Raw genomic sequence first — 617 nt, 5'->3', positions numbered from 1 at the left:
GGGGGACGTCCGGGCGTGCCCCCCCCCCCCCCCCCCCCCCCCGGCACATCCCGGTGTGGGAAAGGGCTCCGGGCAGCTGCAGCTTCCCCTGCACGTGACGTGGTTTAATATCGTTTTCTTCGCCAAATAACGAAGCAGAAACGCCTGGTTTCCTCCCGGAGCCGTAAAGCGCGCGTGAGAGACGGGGCGAATTCCTCCGGCTCTGAAATATTGATGGACCTGGGGGAGAGAAACGGGAGACGCAGCCTGCTAACAGCCTGCCTGCCCTCGCGCTCCTTTAGGTGCCAGATATACGAGGGTTGAGAAAAAAGCATTCCCGACCGGTGCGGGATAACGTAAACGACCGTTTCTTTTTCCATTGCAGTCAGCCCTCCCCCCAGTGAAACCCCGCGCGCCGCTTGCCTTTCATCTTGGCCCCAAAAGACGGAATTCTACGTTTTCCTTCTCTTAAGCATCCTGTTATACGCGTTTTTATCATCCACCAAGCAGCTTTGCTCGCACAGGGCAGCAATTTACTGCTGGAAACTGGTTTCCTTGTGTAGCGGCTCCGTGGGACGGCGGGGAGGGCCCTGGACCACCGCCGGGGAGCAACCAAGGGGCCCGGGGGGAGGGGGGGG

This window comes from Aptenodytes forsteri, unplaced genomic scaffold (genome assembly GCF_000699145.1).
Source record: "Aptenodytes forsteri isolate BGI_AS27 unplaced genomic scaffold, ASM69914v1 Scaffold701, whole genome shotgun sequence".
Classification (NCBI taxonomy): domain Eukaryota; kingdom Metazoa; phylum Chordata; class Aves; order Sphenisciformes; family Spheniscidae; genus Aptenodytes; species Aptenodytes forsteri.
This window is presented reverse-complemented; position numbering follows the sequence as displayed.